The sequence below is a fragment of the Canis lupus genome, chromosome 32, assembly GCF_048164855.1.
Source record: "Canis lupus baileyi chromosome 32, mCanLup2.hap1, whole genome shotgun sequence".
In the NCBI taxonomy this organism is placed as follows: domain Eukaryota; kingdom Metazoa; phylum Chordata; class Mammalia; order Carnivora; family Canidae; genus Canis; species Canis lupus.
The window spans coordinates 20,421,788-20,443,409 of NC_132869.1; the positions used below are offsets into that span (position 1 = coordinate 20,421,788).

Here is a 21,622-nt window from a genome sequence, read left to right on the forward strand (position 1 = left end):
AAATGATTAATCCTGAAGCTCTGTTAAATCAATTTCATGGATTTAATGATCTTTATACTTTTAGAGTGGCAATTGTCCCTAAACTGAGCTATGCCCTCAGTTTTTCGATCTGTAAACTAGGGGTAATAATTTGTACCCTCACACCTTTAGGATTAGCATTTTTCATGATACAGAGGAAAGAGCACTGGACTGGGAGTCAAGAGAACTGAGCTCTGTCCTTCATTATGACTAGCTGCATAGACCTTGGGCATATCATTCAACTCGGTCCCCTCATCTCCACAATAATGTGTAAAGTAAGCAATTTTTAAGTCAGCTCTCAAATTAAAAATGTGTTTTTTAGGAAAGGAAATGGGTCAAGTGGCCCCCTTCTTCTACCCAAGAATACCAGATGAGACTTTCTGTGCACTATACGGGAGGGGGGGGGGGAGGTTGTTGACCTGTGCTGGCCATAGTAGGTATGTGGCATTTATGTGCCAACCATGTATGTTGTAGCAGCACACATAAGGCAGGAGCTCAAAGAGTGTATGCATGTCTTATTGCGTGTAAGAACCCAGGGAAATAGAGGCATGTGCATTACTTGGGATACTTTTGCACAAAAAGTATTATTTTTTGTACAAAAATAAAACCTATCACTATGCATTCTTTTCAGACTTCCTAAGCTGTGCACCAGTCTTCTGACTTATGGTTGGAGGGATTCCCTTTAGGCATACTCCAGCAGAGAGGGATTGGAAAAAGAAGTGGAAGGTTGCCTCTTATACCTATTGATGTGTTTAGTCCCTTCTCCAGGGATGCATTCAGGTCATATCACCTTCAGCTCCAAACCTTTCTGGATCCATATAACAACTTAGAATCTGTTATGTGCCTGCCTATAAATACCATCATATTTTCCAGTTGTAGGAAAGAGCCACAGGGTTTTTAATCAAAAGACCTGAGTTCGAGTCCCATCTGTACAAACTCTCTGCCTTTGGGCAAGATAGTGTTGGTCTCTGAGCTGATTGATACAAGGATCAACAGAAATGGGGATGTGTAGGGTGCTGTGTTTCGGGGCTAGTCATGGCTGAATTCTTTTACAAAACTTCTACCCAAAATCTGATTCAGAGAAGATTTATCTCTCTAAGACTGATCCCTTTGTTAGGGAAACTTGAAGAAGGGGCTACAGCATAAGCCAGAGGCTTTAGAACCAGAGGGGACAGGGCGCTGTCATCTTGTAATTTTGAAGCAAGGTCCTTGGGGCAAAGCTCTGCTTTCTAGAGCATGATTTCACACACCCCCGCACCCCTCTGCCTGGCTCCAGCCACACCTGGGTCCTCTTCTCTGCCACCTTAACTTGGTGGCAGGTTGCTTGACCCATTCAGGATCTTGGTTTGGCTTCCTCTCTATCTGTGCAGTCCCTAACTGTTGTGGTGTGAGGATGCCCCACCGAGAGCCCCATCTCAGGCTCTGTCCTCACAGAAAATGTACCTCAAGGAGTCCTACATCCCACTTCATTTGGGATGTGCATCATGGCAAGGAATGGCGACATGCCCAGTGGCCACCACTCCACTGCCGCAGCCCAGGTGAGTGCTCACCTCCAGTTCAGAGCCTGTGGCAGACATTGAAAATGCAGTATCTGAGTCACCTCAGTCAACAGAACCAGGCATTAAGGAGTCTCTTCTGTGAAAAGTTACCTGAATCTCCACTGCCAGCCCAACTACTCAGAGCTTTTGCTTCACTAAGACTACAGACTACTTAAATATCGGCTTAAAATAATTGCTGGTGCCATTGTGGCACAAGGAAAGTGCAGAGGCTTGGGGGTGGGGGGTGGGGCGTCAGACCAGGCCTGGCTTTAAAGCCCAGCGTGCCCATTCACTGTTTAGGTAGCATATCAGCAAGCTGATGAACCTGGTTTACGCATTTGTAAAATAGAGATGCTGGTGTCTTTGCACCACTGCTTTAAGGATTAAACAGAACTGCACGTTACAAAGTGCCTAGCTCACAGTGGCTGCTCCAGAGGTTTTTTTTTTTTTTCCTTGCTTTCTTCTCACTAGAGAAAGACCAAATTATCCCCAGTATGATTCATTTAGGAAGGCTAAAATTTTTCTTCTAAAAGTAGTAATTGACCAAGTTCCTGCCTAATCATTTCAATTCAGGTATTCAGGTGTCCAGAGTAGACAGATTTGTTTGCAGCATGGATCTCCCATGCAGCACGAGTGTTTGGGAATGGGTTTGCCTACTGTCACCCTCCCTCCCCCCAATAAACCCTCACCCCTACCAACCCCATCCCAGGCAAGGTGTGAAGGAAAAGAGCCATCAAGTTTTGTCTAGGAGTTTTAGACACCAAATAAGGTTTATGATGGAAATTCTCATTCATGAAGTTAAAACTGCCGTTTTTTTCCTAAGAAGCCTTCACTAATGGAGAGACTTTTGATTTCCCGATTTATGATTTATACTGAGATCGTGTGTGTGTGTGTGTGTGTGTGTGTGTTTATCTCAGAAGTAACTAATCCCGACAGAGCAGGAGGAGTTGGCTTCGTTTGTAATGGCCAGTCTAGTCAGAGGATTTCATTGCAGATTTTAAATCCTGCCATCGTTTGTCCGTCTTCATCAGATGGCTCGTTAAGACAGCCAAAATGACAAGCTCTACAGTGCCGCCGGCGCTCTTTGTTTCCTTATGCGTAGACAAAACATAGATGACACAAACCTCAAAAGATAAAGGGTCTGGATTTGAAAAATCTTCAAGAACACTGCAATGACTTAGCTGCCACTTGCAGTTACCATACCTTTGCTTATTTTAATTCCCCTTCATATTTAGGAGACCTAGGTATACCTAAAACTGGAAATGTATTCAGACACAGCCAACAAAAGCCATATCTTCTGGTTATTTACCCAAGTTCCTTAAAGCCACAAACATGTTTCTACAATAATGATCACGCTACAGGTACATACAATCGTTAGTTCTGAGTGACAAAGCTATACGTTTTTCTCCGTTCTTTTGTATTACATTGCTTTAAAAAGAGTTTCCGCAATTCAGCTTAACATACTCAAGTTGCTAACTTCCAAGCAAAACAACCACCAAGAAGGAATTCTTTCTGTCTGAAGTTGTTAGCAATAACAGAAATACAAGTCATGAGCAGCCTTTTAAATCAAGTGTAATCATAAAGAGACTTTTCTCAGCAGAAGATTAACAAGTCCCAATTTTCTGGGGTTGTCCTGATTCTGGACCCATTGCCAAGCTCTGTTTTTGAGACAAAGTATCCCATTTTCTGATTCTCAGAAGATGACAGCATACCCTGTCCCCTCTGGTTCTAAAGATTTATTTCAGCTAGCCTCCCAATTTAAAGTGGCACATGCAATTCTCATAAAAAACAAAGTATCACCATCCTAACTTGTGTTTATTGAAACTGAAATTTTCTGAAGTCTGTTTGCTTGGATCTGTGATGTCTCTGTGTAATGTTGCCAAGCTCAATCGGGGAGATTTTTATTTCACTCTCACAAAACGTCCCCATTTTCTACCCCATGAGTACCCCCAGTAGGTTCATAATTCTGCGTCCTAATCAAAGGGATACAGATGAAAAACAATTGTTCCTCATCTCCAGCTCCAATTTTCTAGAAAGACATTTAGTTAAATCTTTAACTCCTGGGTACCTGAAAAAACAAACAAGGTACAGATGGCTGGAATCTCTCCTATTTTTAGTTTTAGAATGAAACTTTTCCTAACAGCAAGGAAAACAAATAGAAAAATGCTTGCTTTTGTGCTGTGAGAGAAAAGAAAAACCAGTCCTTGAATATTTGCAACAAAAGACCATCACTTGCCACTGGAATTGACAACTGCATTAAAATGCTGAAGTTTGGAGGTAACATAATTTTGCTATTCTTTAAATATTTTAGCAGTTTAAAAATAGCCAGGGAGGGGAAATACACACAACCCCCTAGCAGTGCACACCACTCAAGGTGACATTCGGCACGCTCCTATTTTGCCACAGCGTGGATTTTTTTCCCTTCAAATGAAAACCTACAGAAATAAACTCTGAAAAGAATAGATTGCTCCCCCCTTCCATCCTCATGTCAATGAAATATTCTGAGTGAACTGTTTTCTGATCACAAAATTTATGTCCAAGTTGTATAACAAAATCAAGAAGCAGTTATTTAATAGAACACATTCTATTAAAAGTTAGCCAAAACCAACTAATAAGATCTCAAAAAATGCACATATTTCAAAGAATTTTGTTCTCTTCAATAGTTTCATGAGTTTTTTTTTTTTTCTTTTTCAGGAAAATGTGCAAATATCAAGGTTACCTGGGTCTGCTGGTCACTTCTAGTTTTTGGACTCTTGAAGATGGTGAGTTTTGCTAATGATGCGCTGCTGTTTAAGAACCGGGTGGCTTTTCTGGCAATCACTCTTTGTGTGCCATCTTTTATAAAGGTGCTTCTTGTTGCTAAGAGATCAGTTGCTTAGAGACCAAATCATTAAAAAAAATATATATGTCAGGGGCCAACATAAATTATAACCAAATTTTGTCATTTCAGCTGGCCCTCTGAATGTTTGGCTTCTGTAATAGATCGTAACGTACCAAGAGAAGCCAATTACTAATCGCAAATAGAAAACCGACCATGAGGAGGAGAAAGGATCTGTGCGTACGCTCTCATGGGCAGAGAGTAATGCCACAGATTCCCTGTGAAGGAGGTGTATCGTCATGAGGCTCTCGGAAACTTTGACTCCCTGTGGGGGTCCTGGACACATTCAGGGAATATAGATTCACATATACACACATGCCTGTCCCAGGCAAACTTGAGCGCAGTTTAGAGTATGAAAACATGTGGGAATTGTAGAACCACTTTAGTCTATTCCAAAAGGGAGATTAGGAAAATATAGGGTGAAAATCTGAAGTGATCTTAGCCTCCAGCCAGATGTTTTCATGTTTGAACAACTTGTCAGTGTTTCAGGTCCAGGTGTGCATGGGCCATGAGGAGGGGGCTCAGACACAAATCTGCTTTTTATCATCTCCCCTGTACTCAGACACAGCACTAATCCGGAGATAGGAGTACATACCACTGGTTAAGTCTGTAAGGTTTGGCTTTGGGGTTCTTCCTCTTCCCCTTAGTGGTGGCTGTCCCACAAAGCCTCTGTCCCCACAAACTGTCACCTAAGTGTTACCCCTCCCAAGGACATTGACTTTTTAGGACTATTTTTTTAAAAAATGAAAGACCTTTAAATTCTTTTAAATTCCATTCTAAAGAAATGGTGGCCTTCCAAACTTTTTTTTTTAAGATTTTATTTATTTTTTCATGAGAGAGACAGAGACAGAGAGAGAGAGAGAGAGAGAGGCAGAGACACAGGCAGAGGGAGAAGCAGGCTCCATGCCGGGAGCCCGATGTGGGAGTCGATCCCGGGACTCCAGGATCACGCCCTGGACTGAAGGCAGAGCTAAACCGCTGAGCCACCTGGGCTGCCCCCTTCCAAACTTCTTAATAGGTAGGATGGGATATGTTTAGGAGTCAGTTAAAGCTGGACACAACCCTTTACTGTATGACTCCATAACACAGCCCCTCGTCCACATCCTGTCTCTCCCCCTTCCATCGTTCATGGGTCTCTGTGGTCTCATCTTAGGTGAGAAGCAAGCAAGCAAGCAAATTAAAAAACAAGATAAGAGGTAAAAGAATACCTAGGATCCTAGAAATTTTTCCCCTTTACTAGCCTCCAAAATGCTTGTCATCATAGAAGACTTCATCCCTTTGGCTTGATTGTGATACAAACACTGTATGGGAGAAGGTGGAGTGAGGGCTGTGGGCTGGGGTGGACACACCGGGTAGGAGAGCAGACAGGTCTGGCTCTCTCACTCTTTAGCTCTGGTAACTGTCAGATGAGATCATACCATCACTCATTTACAGAGTAGATGTAAGACCCACAACCAGCCTGAATTTATTTAGGAATATATAGCAGTTAAAAAAATATTAACAGCCTGTGCAAATGGAAAGAGGCTAATGCTCAGCAGAAGTTCATTACAGGAGGAAATGAAGTGCTCATTTTCCCCAGCCCAAGCTGCAAGTGACATGGATACAGAACATTTGAGTGTCATAGAATAAACTCAGGTGTACTAACTAAGCATATATTTTCTCTTTAAGTCTTTTTTCTTCTTCTAATCCCCCAAATTTCTCTTTATTGCCTATTTTTTTTTTGAGAGAGAAATGGAAGCAGAGAGGAAGGGGATCTGAGATTAGAGGAATTATGGGTGGAAAGAAGCAAGAGAAATAAAAATGTCCAAATATATAATCAGTATTTAGGAAATGCTAGTTTAAAAGAATAAGAATGAGGAGGAGGCTAAGGGGGAAAGAGGTCATGAACTCGACTGTATGTTCCCTGAGGCAGAAGCCACCTTATACTTTTCCTTTTCCTGGTTCCAAGTACCTTGTACAGGGCTTTTGCATTTAGAACACAATCAAATGTTTTTGTAAATTCAAGTCAAAGGATAAAAACGGGAAAAGGGATGGACCTGAGGGGGTTGAACTATTACTTGGCCCTGTATTCCATGTGCCTGGTTCTCTCCAAAGGAGCATATTCTGTAGACATTTGTATTTTACACTTCAATCCAAAAATAAAAGCCCATCCTTCTTATCCATCCATTGTAGTCTTTCTACTCTTTGGTTCTCCCCTGCCTTGTGGCCATTGGCTTTGGATTCTTAGCTTCCCTCTGAGATATGAAGCTCCCCACCTTCTTTGCCAATGAGGAAGCACCATTCTGGATACCCAGTCCTTGCAGGCTCCAGGCACTCACCTACCTGGGTGGAGGTGGGGAAATGTAGTTGTCTATGAAGGATCCACGCAGTTGTCAACACTGTGTGGCTGAAGGAAATAGGCTTGGATCCATAAGGGTTTTGCCAAATGTCCCAACTTGAAGCTTTGAAAGGAGAGTTTTTGCATGCATATAACTGTACCAAGGAGTGTGGTCTGGTCCTGCAGTATGGCAGACTAGTTATCTCAGGTACGTGGAACCACAGAGTCCCTACACCCTGATCCCACCTCTGCTGGGAAGCTGCCCAGCCCGTGCAAGCTCCATCTCCCAATTTCAGGAATTAGGGGGGGAGCAGCTGGGGGCTCAGAACAGTGGGCTCCTGCCTCCAAATCAGGAGATACACTGAGAGACATCAAGCCCCAAGTCATTCTCTGCAGAAGTGGCTGCCACCACTGGTACCTTTTGTTGCAGAAACCAGTGTCCCAATCCTACTCCTGAGCGCTCAAAAATTCTGATGCCATCCACTGCCTACTGCCCAATGGCTAGTAGCTCCTCCAGGACTTGCCTGTCCTGGAGGAAAAGCCAAGACACCATTTCTAGAAAAGGCTTACACAGGTCCCCCTTTAGCTAGGAGGTAGGTGGGATCCACCTCAATCCTGGGAAGGCCTGCAACTCTGTTCATATTTCTTCAGGAAATTCCAGAAGAGGCCTAAAGAGAAGCATGACCTGCTACGTAGGGATGGAGGCTGCTTCAAGTGCTCAGTGTCTCTCAAGGCAGACCTCTGCATGCAACTAGTAGAAGCTTGACCAGCGCTAAACAAGGTTGCTTCTTCCAAGCAACTTTACCTTGCCAGATGCTCGAAGTTATTAGGCAGAAAGCTACTCTTATAAGCAAGGACACCAGGGGGCAGCAGAGGGAGGCCTGCCCTGGAAAAGGCGCCTCCAGCCACCCAGCCCAGCCATTAAAGAGTAGTGTTTAGGCAGCGAGGGCAGCAAAGCACAACCGCCTCAATTTGAACTCTGGGGTACCTTTGGGAGGATGAGGTGAAGCGGCAGAAGGTCTGCTGTCTCAGGAGACAGCTGCTCAGCCTGGCCAGAGGTATGGCTACCAAGCTTGCCCTGTGCTATCATGATTGCCTCTCTGTACTCAAAAGTCTTCATTATAGCCCTTAGGGACTTCTGGCATGCTAAGACCTTGAGACACAGAGGCCTGGGTCAATGGCGCACAGACCTCAAGACACGTGGTTATAGTTCCCTTTCCTGATTGCGCCCCCTGCACATCTCCCCCCTCTCCCCCCATTTATGGTCTTGCCTCCTCCTTGCAGTGATGGAGACCTTAAGACATCACATTTCATCCTCCCCTTTTGGCACATCATCATAGCCCTACTCAGCAAAAATTCCTCTAAACATCTTGCTCCCCCTTCCAGATTGCATCCCAGCTTTGTGGGGTGGACAACTGTTCACATGAACACCCACCAGTTCTCTAATGATTACCTAAAGAGCAAGGCCAGACACAGTGTATCACTTGGGTACTCGGGAAAGATTTGCTCTTGCACCTGTCACCAGCAATAGACGTGATCCAGCTATCCAGGAAAATTTACCTGTAACAACTCTGTCCCTTCCCTCATGCTGGAACATCCCTTTCTCTCCCTGCTCTCTTCTTTTCCACCCCTGCCATAGAAAATATGACTTCCACCCACACTAAATTCCCAATGTTGTGGTCATACCAATACTCTGGTAGCTAGCTTGCCATTCCTGGGAGGTACAGGAACCTTCTACCAGGAAGGCCTTTGAGATACTTTGCTCTGATATGTTGAAGACCACAACAAAGAACCCATCAACCAACTGCTTACTCCAGAGCAAGCACATGTGTCCAACATTCATTCAAGGCAGGGGGCTCTTGGACTGCAGTTTGTGGGATAACGTAACGAAAGAGTACAGCCTAATGGGCAGCACCGCACATTCCAGTCTTACTGCTTCACTTGAACAAAGAACCACAATGTTCTTCTCATACATTGTCTGGCTCAGTTTGATCCTAAATTAATAATTTACCCATATAGTCACTGCCTTTGACAGCTTATAGGTATTAATTATACCCATCTATTGGGTAGTTTACTGAATGAGAAAAGGCTGGGGAGAGGGATGGGAAATGAGAAGAATATGATGTGGTGGGGGAAACGTGGAAGCAAACAGAAGGTAAGGGTCCTCTCGTACTTAAAGTGATGTGCCCCCCACAAGGTGCATACATTAGTATCCACACTGAACAAATTCCATAGTAACCTACTGACTCTGAAATCTTCTAATCCTCCAGAGAAAAAATTGGGGAGTTACTAATTGAAATACCAGCAATATTGTTTCACCAAAGTACAGTTAAACTGAGCAAAATTCTCACAGAACTAGTGTCTGTCCTCCTGTCTCTTCTCTGACCCACCTCTGAATCTATCTCTGTCTCCTCTCTACCTGTACATCCCACCAGCTGCCTCTCACCTGCGGGTAAGCACCCTGCCTCCCACCCCTCTGTACACCATTGTTCAAGCCTAGGACAGATACACATCTTTCAATGAGGCGGGCTAAGATAAAGGCCAAGAAACACTAAACTAACTGCTCTGTCTTCAGGCACTTGTTTTGTTGGGAGGTTTTTTTTTTTTTTCTTCCTTCAAAGGTTGATTCCTGTCTGAACCACAACCTTCAACCAGCAGGATACAATACAAAGTGCTTCTTATTTCATTCAGCACATCACATTTTGAGGCCAAGTGTGCCCTGATTACAGCGAGTATGTCCAAAGCCCACTGTATAAGGGGTCCCAGGCCTTGATAGCTTAAGGGAATTTTCCTCAAGGAGAAAGAGCAGGTTTTCTATCTGTATTTCCCAGTCCTTTGATAGCTTAAGGGAATCCTCCCAAGCAGAGCAAATGTTTTCATGCTGTGTGTGCTCCAAACATCATTGTCTCCTCCCTACCCCATTCAGGGTTTCCCAACTGTTTTCATTCTTCAGGGAATTTGTTGATTTATAAACAGAGAGCAGGCAATCAGTGGAAGATTGATGAAAATCACCCAGAAGAAAATAAAAAGCAAGGATATATGCACAGGAGATAGCATTGGCTGATGCACAAGCAAGAAGTTGACACCTCATGCCCCTGACATCTTGAGAGAGGTAAGCTGTGGCAGATTCAGAATATCCCTCTAGGAGGCCTCTAGAGGGGACAGGAGGTCCTGTTCCAGTCTTGCTGAGGAGGATTCCAGCAGGGAACGCTTTCAATTCATCCATTCATCCTACCTATCATTTCCATCCATTGGGTGCCATTGATAGCAGGCAGGATGGACAAGAGTGGGGCTTGCTACTCTTGTGTTCCCCCCACCCATAACTCATCCAAGTGACACCCACTCCAAGCAAAACATAGACCTTTGGGATGAGCAAGAAAATTTATCAGTCTTTCTTTCCTTACCCATCCTGTCCTTCCCAGTCCCCTAGACTAATCCCAATCAAAGTAATGGAAAATATGTTCTTTAAAGATGAAGGAAAAACAACACTTTTTGGCCAAGAAGAAAGGCAGCCTGCAACTGATTGATGGTTTCCAAGAGGCACGGTAAAGCAGGGTGAACCCTGATGTGGCATGTTCTTTGGCAAATTAGGGCAGGTCTGTTTTGAGTCAACCAGGAAAAACTGAGCCCACGTGGACTTGGGGCTTCTTCTACTGCTGGTTCCTTGAGGATGCTGTGAGCCTCCTCTCAGGTTCTCAGGCAGCTGTAGTTCAGACGTTGGTATCACAGCTCTGCAGAAAGATCTGTTCCTACACAGAACCCCAAATACCTTTACCCCGAGTCTACCCTGGCCAGGTCTCCACCCTACTCTCAAATGGCACCCTCTTTCCCCCTAGTCATTCAGTTAAAACTACCAAAGTAATATTAAACAGGCTCCTGATTTTCTTCAGTGATTCAGGGCTAAAGCTATATTAAAAGAAACAGAAGCACCATCTTCTTGTTGTCCAACCCAAAGCAGGTCCAGGAAACCAGTTGATTTTATTGGTAACAGGAAATTCCAAAGTATGTGCATCTTGGGAGGTGGGGTGTGAATTTAAGATGGAATGTTAAAAAGTTAGTGCCTCAGGGAAACAGTCGGTGGTTGACTAGATTTGATACATGTAAGCTAATGAATATTATTGGAGCAAAATGTAAATAATAGCTGCTTTCATATAATAATTAAAAGCACCGTGTATTTGACAAATAATCTTAAGGCACTGGAGTCTATTTTCCCCAGCCTATCTCCCCTAAAAATTCATGAACCTCTCAAGAGTAAGGACATCTTCCTACCCCTGGGCTGCTGATACCTATACCACTCAGTGGTTGGGCAGTGATTTTTGAAAGAATGAAATGGTTTACTCTTTGCCTCATGCCCCCCAGCCCTTACCTTCCGTGGTTTTCTTTAGATCCTGATAACTGAGGTATCTGACCAGTCAATCTTGCCCCATTCCCAGACCAGTCATGTCTTCCGAAGAATTCTCATTCAAGCAGCCACATCTCTGTGGTACCAACTCACTGCCCACCCCCAGCAGTCTAATTTGGTTCTCATTGCCCCAGAGCTGATTTGTAGTGTTCCATAGCTGCTACTCAAGTAACAGATTCTCCACCATCCCATACCCCTGGGATTCTCCTGCTGAAACTTAGATTCTTTACCACTGGGTACCAAGGGGCCCTACACTACACCCGACCTCTTTTCCTGGTTCTGGGCCAGCTGTCTAGTGAGTGCTCCAGCTCTGCCTCCTTGCTCTGTCGTATGCTCCTGCAGCCCACTAGACAGTGCAAGTTCCCTTCTCCCCTCAGCCTGTTCCTCTGCTTTTATTCCCCACACTCTGCCTTCACCTTATACCCCACTGCCTGGAAACAGAGGCCTTGATGTGAACCCCTGGCCCAACAGCTCACTTCCTGTTAAACTCACTACTTTCAGTGGTGACAGCTACCTCTCTGCCCTAGGCCTGGTCTTTGCTTTGCCCCTCCAATGGGGCTCTCAACTGTGTTTTGTGAATCCCTGGTGTTGATTGTTTGTTTAAGTTAAGATAGAAGATTGCTGAGCCGTTTGCCCTCCCAGCTGGCCCTCCAGTTAGCGTACCATCTGCCCACTGTTGATGAGAGGGTCCTGCAATCTCCCGGCCTTCCCTGCCAACCTTGAACATGGCAAAGAGATCTGTAATATGGTGGTTAATAGCCGCATTCCCCAGCATACACACACACACACACACACACACACACACACACACACACACACATATTCCAGCTTCCTTCTTGCACTACCAAGAGAAATGGAAGGTGAACTAAGCCAGAGGAGTTATTCTGAAATGAGTTTACTGCTATATATAGAATAAGAGTTTTTGGTTACCTACATTTCTACATTTTTAGTGGAAGCAGGGGGATCTGGGGGTACAGATAGATCTCTGACAATGAGAATACTGAAATTATCTGGGACAGTCCCACTTACCTAGTGTCTTTTTTTTTTTTTTTTTTTTTTGTCAATGAAGGGCATTTATTTTATGCTTTTACTAAATACACATGTCTATTTTTCAAATGCCTTGTTAGACTTCATACACATTTCTAAAAACGTTTTCAAAGAATTTCTTTCTCAAATCATGAGTTTAGGAAAATAAGGCTCCTGGATGAGTAGGTGACCAGGTCACTGCTTGTGCAGTTCTCTGGATGGGACAGTTCTGGGCATGGAGCCACTTTCCCAGGGTGCCCCTGTTCCGGAGCCCTGTTCCAGGCTCCATGTTCCAAGAGTTGTGCTCTCATCAACAGGGGTGTGAACTTGGTTCTGCTTGTCATCTTTCTTGGCTTCTTCCCACATAAGGCTGCAAACCACCATCCTTTCTCTAGCTGGGTGGGTACTTAGGGACCTTATGCAACGCTTTGAGGGCAGGTTTGCCTGCAAAACTCTTAGCTGCGCACTGTGTGCCCCCATTTTCTCCCCATTCTCCTCAGACAGCCAGGATAGGATTCCTGGGCATCCTCCCTAGCCTCTGTCAGAAAACTTTCCTGAGTCATCATTCACCTCTTCTTATAAATGGGAGGCAACCCTTTTACCTTCTCAAGAGCAATTTGTAGTTTAAGCCTTTTTCCAGTGAATTAAAGAATGAAAGTTTATCCCCAATTGAAGGCATTTTAGCATTGACCCTCAGGGGGCTGGAGTTGCTGGCAGGGAGGAGGGGGGGAGCGCTCTCTTCCAGTGCTCCAATATCCTACACACACTCATGCAGCCAGACCAAGCAGAAGCTGGTGAGGGCCTAACATGGACAGCCTTCACATCCCTCCACCATGCCCCTTCCCCACCACTGAACTTCAGGCCCACTAGTGGGTGAGTGGAGGGCAGACAGCAGGTGTGTGACACTGAGGTCATCTTTTAAAGGCCATCTTCTCTGGCTGGCCCCAGGCTATGTGAGCCCTAACTCCTCAGAGTTTCTATTGGCTTCACATTTCCTACTAAGTTTCCCAGGAGCCACCTGGGAGTGAGGCAATGTGTTTCCATTTGCATAGTGCCTGGCACATAGTAAGCACTCAGTAAATGTTAGCTATTAATAATAAAAAGAATCAATTCAGAATGGGATCCTTGAGATGCTTACATAGAAGCTGCTAGGAGTAGTCAAGGAACTGAGACAGTGGTAGGCTTCTACTTTCTCACCTCATGGTAGACTATTCATTTCATGTTCCTGGAGGGAGTTTCACTTCTTTAAAATGGAAAAAGAATGTCCATTGGCCAAATGACATTAAGACTCGTTATTCCTAAATCTCCAGGAGAATCTGAAAAAAAGTTTTTCATGCAATAATAAGCATTCTACTCAATGCCTAAGATGGAGATTTAGGACCAAAACACAAGCCATCTGCCTTCTGTCTTGGCTATGAGAATTCCAATTGGCCAGGTGATGCAGAGAACTTTCAAAGGACCTGGCACCTTCTACAAAAGGAGGTGAGGCTAGTGAGGTGTGTTAACCCAATTAAGCAAGGAATATCTGCAAGATTCTCACCTGAAGCCAGGGAACAGAAAAAGAAACAGCCGAGGTTCTGCCTTCAGAGTCCAGAATTAATATTGCTGCCTTAAACCTGGGATGACAGCATTGCTGTTTTCTCTCCCCCCTCCCCTATCATGTTGCTTTGCCCAGAGAGGTTGGAATTTTGCCTCCATCTCCTAGACTCTGGACTTCCAACTGGTCCTCGAGCAGTGCCTTGACTTCTAAACTGCTTAGCTGCGGCAGAGGCTCAGATCCTTTGCCTAAGATGTGCCATGTTTATTGCCCTGAGGGCTAGATCCCAGCACCTAGGTGCAGGTGAAGCATCCACTCCAGTTTGAACATCCCCAGGACCCCACACAGCATTGTCTCCAAGCTCTAGATTGAATGCCATTGGGTAGGACACTAGTTATCTTTCTCCTTTTCTCTTCTGGCCCCCAGATTATGTATCATTTTAGTCCTAGCATGCCTTGATTGAGCCAGCCTAAATTTGGTAGAAAACTAGGTTGGAGACAGATTAAAAAAACCTTGAAAGTGAAGGTATGGAATCAGGGGTAGGGACACTGAAGGTTTTTAAACAGGGAATTCATATGATCAGAGCTGTGCTTTAGGCAGTGGTGATGGGAAAGGTGGATTGAAATGGGCAGAGCCTAAAAGAGAGACTAGCTCCAGATCCAGGTAACTTCCCCTCAAGGTGGAAAGGAGGGGACCAATGTGAGAGGTGGTTCAGAAGAACTGATCTGGATTTGGAGAAGTGTAGGGGAAGGAAAATAATTATTACATTAATTGGACAATTGCAAAACCATCTTTTGAATGCTGTCTTCCCTAGCTGGTCCCAGTCCCTGCAAGCCCACACTCGCCTCTCTTCGGGGTTTCTATCTAACTTGAGGTTCCTGCTCAGTTTCCCAGGAATCACCTGAGAATGAGGCAAGCCCATTTTAGAGGGAAATGTTCATGCTAATAAGCAATAGGCAAAAGGATCAACATTTAACAAGTGCTTATTAGAGAACGAGCATTGGTAGCATTCGTGGAACAGGTAAAAAAAAAAAAAAAAAAAAAAAGACCTTACTTCAAAGGCTACAGAAAAGTGTAGAACCAGGATTCTAACCTAGGGATGTGACCCCAAATTCTTTGGCCCTTTGTGCTGCAGAGTTTTTCTCTAGAGGAGCCAAAATGAGAAGCAAAATAGAGGGTAGAAAATGGCTTTGAACATGTCGAGGGACCGGCAAGATAGAGTGCAGCCCGCAGTTTGAAATGGGAGCACAGAGATCTGGAAATAGATCAGGACTCCGGGACACATCAAATCTCCAATACAGAAGGTAAAGATCAGGGAAGAAAGCTTGGGCTGGAGCCCTGAGGGATACCCTCATCTTAGGAACTAATAAAGAAAACAGAAAAGAAGCTACCAGAGTAGAGGGAAAACCAGGAGAGGGCCATTTAACTGGAGTCCAAGGAGGAGAGTATAAAAACAGGAAAGAGAAACCATCAGCTTAGAACACTTGACACTGACAAATAAGTTAAAAAACAATAAAAGGCCAGCAGTTTCAGCAAGGAACACACTGGTGCTCTCCATCAATCAGATCCAGTCAGACGGTGGGCAGAGGAGCCGCTGAGACAGCAAGTGTGGACTCTTCTTTCAAGAAATTTGGCAGTAAGAGAAGAGTGGACTGGAAAAGGTGGGCAGGGCTAACGGATCTCTGTAGACCAGTCTAACAACTGAACTGCACAGACCTGATCGCTCACTTCTTAATCTGTGCCATGCTCAAAAAGAGAAACCACCCCCCAACTGGATGATGTATTACCCCTGGACAGACCACATCTTCATTCAGCGATTTTGTGACACCACCTTTTAACCCCAACTCCTCACTGGTTGTAATTCGGCCACCATCACTGGCCTCTAAAGGTAGTAGCTCTCTAATGCAATGCTGGGATCTGGGAGATGGTCCTGCCTCACCCTCCATGGAGCAGTGGGAATGGCTCACACTGGCAAGGGGTCTTGTAGATCCAAAAATCCCATAGAAGGCTTTGAGCATTTTCATAACCTGGCAAATCATATATAACTTTCACAGATTTAGCCTGTTCCTTGGCCTCTGCCTTCGAATTGGAGAGGAGGCTGTCCAGGGAGAATGACGTTAAAAGCCAAGGGACAAGCTCCCTTTACTTGGGACCACACATACCGGAGCCAATTGGAAGTAAAATCCAGCCCCTGTTTCCTTGCCAAGCTTTGTATCCCTCTGGATGGGACACCTTTTTCTAAATTGCACAAAGGAGTGTGGGCTAGTGGGGGCCTGTCTAAACATTTATGCTAGGAGGAAGACTGAGGTCCTTCTACATGGTGGAGAGCAGCTCTCTCCCCAAGGGAAGCTATTTTGTCTAATGGGGGGCCCTTTTCATGGCCACAGGCCCAGTCCACAGAGACAGTGTTGAGGGGCTTGCTGGGAGATCTGGGTGTCAATGCTCCACAGGCCATGGTGGTCTTGAGTAGAAAGGACTGCCTCTAGGAGGAATACTGGCTAACATAGGGAAGGGGGCCCAGATGACCTGCCGAGTTGTCGGAATAAGCTTGTGCCAAATAGTGTCAACTGCAGAATTTGCCTAAATTATTTTAAACAGAAAATTAACAAGTCCGAGCTACCTGCCTCCTTGAATGAGGCTGATGAGACCAGACTCTAAGAGGTTAAATCATGTGAAAACCCTTATTTTTAAATGGAACTACATTTAGTCAAGAACCACTTGTGTAGGATATGTCTTCAAATATTATTGCCATTTGCCAGAGAAAATGTGCTTTAATTCCTTGATGCCAAAGAATGTCTGATACGTTGTATAATGAAACTAGAATAATTGAACCACTTGTTCATTACAAAGCTCTCTAGCCAAATACTCTAAATTCTTCAGCGTTTGAGTGGGCTTGCAGTGAATTAACGTTCTCTTCTTTAAAAAAAAATAATAATTTTGAGATAGGACACAATATTTACAAAAGAATTTTTTGTGAAGCGTTACTAAATGCTTTTTATTCCCAGAAGGATCATGCATTATTCTTTGTTGATAATGCCAGGGTGATTCAGAAGGACAAGTGAAACGTTAGCCAAAGCATTAAGCAGGAGTCCAGACCAACTTTACTCTGGCCACTTTTCTCTCAGTTCCTGCCAAGGATCTTCCTTTACATTTATACTCCCCTAACCTGCTGCCCATCTCTCACGGAGTTCCCATGGAACTGCCTTGCCTCCAGGAAACCAAAATATCAATTCTGCTCACCTACTCCCCCACACCCTCCCATAAGCTGGGGAGCCCTATAAAGGCAGAGACCATGTGCGATTAGTATCCTAGTCCTCAAAAGCACACAACAGAGTACTTACATCTGGGAGACCCTCAGGAAGGCATTGATATTGAGTATAGAGATGTAGAGTTAAGTGAGAGACTGGAATAAAAATGGGAAAAAGTCCAATTTCAGACAGACTGATGCTTCCTCCATCCCTCTGGACTTGACTGAAGTAGTCAGTCAACTTCTTTGCATTTTCTGGGAAGATTCTAAATGAGATGCCAGCGAGTCAGGACTGTTTTGGGAAAGAAAACTGGCCCTGTCACAGATCACAAAGCTCTGGCAGCAGGAGAATTTGGGGGAGTGGAGAGAAGAGTGAGAAAAGAGAGAAGTGGCTCAGTAAAACATGGCCAGGCCAAGCAAGGCAGACATAAGGATGTTTCAAGGTGTGTGAGAGCATTTTAAAGATCACAGACAGGTTGAGTTTGAGGCCAAACTCGAGGAAAAGCCCCTGGATTTCAGGAAGTTGCTTCAAGATATTTCCGTTGTTTCCAAAGAGGTGAGGCTAGAAGCCAGATGGCAGGTAAAAGAGGGGCTTGGGAGGATGAGAGGCATCAGGGCAAAGACCACACATTTCCAGAGCAGTAGTGGATAAGAGGTAAGATGGGGAAGGGGGCGGTCTCTGTCAGACTGGGGCTAGGGGAGGGGGCAGATGCTGGAGTTCATTTTACAGCAAACCTCTGGGTTAGGGGTTATGGTAGAAAGGACCTTGAGAGAAAGACTCTGAAGAGCGGAAATGAAGTACATTTTTCCTCTGAGATTGGAGGATGAAATAGAAAAGAATGGGTGTAGATTTGACATGCTTTCACAAGTACCCCTCCTCTTCCAAGTCAAGATGGCACACAGGATGTGACAGGGATGAAGACCTTCACAGTCACTTCTTAGTAGTGTGGGCTGGTCACTAAAAAAGACCAAGCAGTGGTGTGGATCTATTGGCCTTCACCAAATGACGCTATCACCTCTAAAATGGTGATCCTTGGGGCCAATCCATGGACCAGTGAACTTCCATGGTAAACTAATCACTGAAATGAGGTTCTTTTTATATAGAACTCAATTCAATGTAAAGGATTGTCCTTTATGCTGAGATTACATCATCTTTGCTTTTTTTGGTATTAATATGTTCTTTGCTGAACATGAAACAATGATAATAGATCAAAGTTTGGTTTTTCCCTCCATGACTTTACTTAGCAAGAGAAAACAATGCTTTTCCTTTTACTCCCTGTGTTCTCCCTATGTTACCACCACCACTTATTTTTCATGTTCCTGTTTGTGACTTAAATTATGGAGAACAATTGTTCTGACACTAATGTCTATATACCTCTAAAATATAGTTTTAGAAAACAATTATTTTAGGGATGCCTGGGCAGCTCAGGGGTTGAGCATCTGCCTTCAGCTCAGGGTGTGATCCCAGTTCAGGGATTGAGTCCAACATCAGGCTCCCTGCATGGAGCCTGTTTCTCCCTCTGCCCATGTCTGCACCTCTCTCTGTCTCTCATGAATAATTAAAAAAAATTATTTTAAATGAAGTATTTTTGAGCCACCCAAGACAAGATATTTCTGGTTTGGTCTTCCTGGTTAGGGCTTACAACTTCCTGCCAGTGTATCAGTTAAATTGAGAATAATTTCCTTTGAGGACTACCTTAAAAATGAGTGGGAAACCAAGTCTTTTTGACTCAAAGATTTTTAAAAGGACATGGTGATTTTTGTGTACACCTCCCTCCAGAGACACCAATGAACAGGTTTGTGGTGGAAATCTAGCTCATGCAGCCCTGGGATCCCAGACCTTTAGGCCTCTGGAAGGAACTTTAGGATTTGTTTTGTCTTCTCTTTTAGATTAGTCTATCTTAGGCCCTATATGAAAGGGAGCATATGTGCCCAAAGCCACATAACCTACTAGCAGCAGAGTCAACAGGAAAGGCCCCATCTCCAAATCCCCAAGCCATCCTGTCCCATCTTTACTTGCTCCTGGCTTAGGATCATGGCAATCTCCTCTTTCTCCATAGGTAAGCCTCAAGCCAAACAACAGCAGCCTTGGTCCAGCGTGGTTGGCCTACAGGGTGGTACACAGAGTACAGTGCCATTTTCTCCTTTATAATAATGGCTATTGCCTCAAATGTTTAATGTCTTCCTGATTGTATCACTTAGAACTATTGCTACAGACCCTTAGTTCCCTCCAGAGGGGCTTCTTTCTCTTCCAACAACCCAGAGGTCAGTTCTAAGGACCAGGCTCTCATATCCCACCTCAACCTCCATGATTTCAACAAGGCTTTCCTGCATATACCTCCTCTATCGGTTTCCTCTCTCACTGAACTGTTCTGTGCCAACTGCAGGAAGTGGCATCTTGTTTCTAGTGATCCAGACCTTGTGGGAATCCCAGTATTACCAATTAGCGCTAATATTTTCATAATAGTCTTTGAGGCCAAAAGATCAGGAATTACAAACAAGAACACATGTAGGGCTGGTGGAGACCCAGTAGAGTCACCTGATGCTGTGACTGTAAGGGACATTGTGGACAGGGTGCCGTGGGAGCATTAGAAGAGAAGAGTAAGATTTAGGTCACTCTGAGGAATGGGGGAGGAGTTGGGGGGAGGACCCAGGAAAGCTTCACAGAGAAGACATTTGAGCTGGGCCTTGAAGAATGATTTAGAGGCAGAGAAAGGATCTTCTAAACCTAGCTCTTTGCCTCCAGTCATAGAACTGACCTCAGAGAGCAAAGCAGGAACTGGAGAGAAGAAGCACAGTAAGAGCCAGGGAGGATTCACTGGCTGAGATGTAGCTACTGTTTGGGGTAGCATAGAATCAAATGGTCCTTCCTTACTGATTGGGGTTATGCCCCAGCTGATGGTATAAGGTTATCTGTCCACTCACTATAAGCTGAGAGTTAATGCTCTAACGATATTTAAGTTACTTTGTATTTTTGACATTTATTTTTAGAGCTTGTAGAATAATTCACACTTTTATGGACTCAATGCCATGAAAAATTAAGTTTAAGAAATTACTGTTTTAATTGTCATATTGACTAAATATATTGATATCTCACTACCATTTATGGCCTTGGGTGATCATTAAATGTAATGATATGACTACTTCATGGTGCATGGTATGATAAAGTGTTTAGGTGGAGGTATGTCATGAACCTGTGTTTTTGAAAGCTGATATGTATCATTGAAATTAACGTAAAGGAATCCAGAAACATTCTTTGTGGAAAGATCAGGTGAGAATTGGGAAGACTTGGCTTTTCACCCTGGCTCAGCTCCTGGCACTAAGTGTCTCATTCCTGACTACCACCCACTTTCTCATCTGTAGAAAGGAAGCAGTTGCCTAGGGAGGGGAAAAATGGAATAGATGGTTTCTAAGGACCCTTCCGGCTCTGTCGTTTTTTTGATAAAATTCAAGGGATTCCTTTATTGAACAGTGGTCCAGAACATTTCCTTCCATGCCTATCTTGTGCATCATTTGCTTCTAAAACTCTGAACCCTTGCTTTCTCAGTAACTCTTACCATTTCTAGTATACTGACTCAGAAATTGCTCAACTGCTAATGATCATTGTCCCACTTTAGCTGTTGCTGAGAAAGTGAGAAAAAGGAACTGGGTTGGAGGCAAAGAATCATCGCCAGGATAATGGAGTACTATTTTTCTTAAATTAAAAATAAATCCTGAGCTGACTGCAAATGTGATCTTGCTCACATGACTAGTGGGAAGCTGGGAAAGAAGGTGGCTGGGCCGGGTCCCACTGGCCAGCTCCATCTCTTTAGGTTTCTTGGAGCCAGCAAAGGCACTTCTGATCCCTCAATCCTTTGTCTCAAAAGGTTTCATAGAGAGACAAGGGTCCTCTGCCAAAACAGAGGACCCTTCCTCCAGAGCCTCCCATGTACTTCTTTCCATTATTGGTGGCATTTGTTGTCTGATGGCAACTGGGCTTCTCTTGTCATCACTGGGGCTTCCTTTTGATCCCTGGTTTACATGGCTTTCTGTTGAGCAAATAAACACAAACTCATCCTCACCCCCAACAAGACAAAGGCGATTCATTCATAGTAGCTGCTGCCCAGCTGACAGATGTTCTGGCCTTCTGGCCCTGCAGCCCAGCATGCTGCTGACCCTAAAGGTGAAAGGCTCTGTCACCCATTCTCATCCCCTAGTTGGCTAGTTGCTACACAGGATCATACAAGGATTTTGACATTTGCCTTTCCTCCCCCACTCCTGCCCTCACAACTTTAGTGGCAAAGCTGTTCCCAAAGTGGCCTTTGATCAGGTCTGCTGGAGCATGAAAAGGCCATGTGGTAAGGATTGCCTTGCCACAGCTGCTCAAATCCTTCTGCAGACCTGACTGTGTCTTTACAAAGACAAAGCCATGAGGACCCCTTTTAGGCACTTCCCCAGAGAGCGAGCAAGGAGAAGCCCCTTTGTTGGAATTTAATGGCTGAAAAAATAAGTGCCACCTTTCTAGCTTTATCGTGATGTTGGGGCTCATAATCTTCTTTTCATTAGTAGTTTACAGCCTGGGGGGAGGGGGGAGAGAAAAGACCTTTGCTACCATGCTGTCCAGTTTTTAAGCATCTAGGGGAGTGCCCAACCAAATAGTTGAGCCCAGAGAAGGAAATG

The 21,622-nt window shown here is 44.4% G+C and overlaps 1 protein-coding gene across 5 annotated transcripts in view; it reads right to left on the reverse strand.

Annotated features, from left to right (window-relative positions):
* Positions 1 to 21,622, reverse strand: part of CYP19A1 (cytochrome P450 family 19 subfamily A member 1) — a 121,693-nt gene that overhangs the window by 62,524 nt on the left and 37,547 nt on the right. The gene's annotated exons all lie outside the window — the stretch shown is intronic.